Source organism: Orycteropus afer, unplaced genomic scaffold (genome assembly GCF_000298275.1).
Source record: "Orycteropus afer afer isolate SDZICR_OR568_19922 unplaced genomic scaffold, OryAfe1.0 scaffold00922, whole genome shotgun sequence".
Classification (NCBI taxonomy): Eukaryota; Metazoa; Chordata; class Mammalia; order Tubulidentata; family Orycteropodidae; genus Orycteropus; species Orycteropus afer.
Window position 1 is genome coordinate 280629 of NW_006922509.1, and position 1099 is coordinate 281727.

Genomic DNA, 1099 nt, shown 5'->3' on the forward strand with positions numbered 1-1099 from the left:
CTCGGAAACCCAAGGAGGGGTCGCTATGAGTCGGGTTTGACTCGATGGCACATAACAACAACAACAAAATCCTGTAATACCATCCTTTCATCCCATTTCCCCATATTTCAGTTTTCTTTAATTTACTCTCAATCTCTATAACAGAAAAATACTTTTCCTCAACATCTTGAGAAGCTTACAGATCTTGTTCTACGTATTACAATATACACCCACTACTATAATATGCCTTTTCCTTTTTTCTTTCTGAATCAACTTTACCCCATGAAAGCATGGATTTGTTATTTATCTTACCTTGCCAATGATAGATTTGGTGGAAAATTGGTAGGATATTACAACACCAAGAGGGATACCATGACTGATGATTAAGAGAAGAAATTCATAATTATTGCGCACCATATGGGCAAGGTAGGTCAAAATCATTAAGCAAGGAGAAAAGAGCATTTTATTTTGGGGAAAATAAACTGGCAAAGAGCTTCACCTCAAGGGAATAAAAAGATGAATCTTTAATAACAGGTGAGACTACTGATTTGATAGCAACTGGTTTATTCTTCTTTGATTTATGACAAAGTCACTGAAGCAATTAAATAGGGATAAATGATCCTGAGCAGCTGAATACATAAGGGGGGTGAGGGGAAAAAGAAAAAGAAAATTGACTCCTGCTTCATATGGTACAAAAATTGTTTTGCACTACATTATAAACCTAAATTTGAAAACTTAAAAAACAGTACATTTTAAAGGGTAATATTATAGTGATTTTCCTAGACAAAAGGGGATACCAGCACTAAATATAAACATAAAAATAATCTATGGGATAAATATTTTAAAAAATCTGTTCTTCAAAAGACATAAGTGAGAAGGCAAGCAATCAGTCAACAGACATTATTCACATTATTTGACACTTTGCCTCATATACAGACTATGAAAAATCTGTTGCAAAACAGAAACAACAAGATAATCAAATTCACATGAAAGGGCAAATTCCTTTACTAAGAAACTAAAAAATAAACATTCTATGCCTCACTTATTGATTTCATTAGATTTCAAACATCAGTTCATTACACAAAAATTGGCATTATGGAAAAATGGATGATAGCAATAT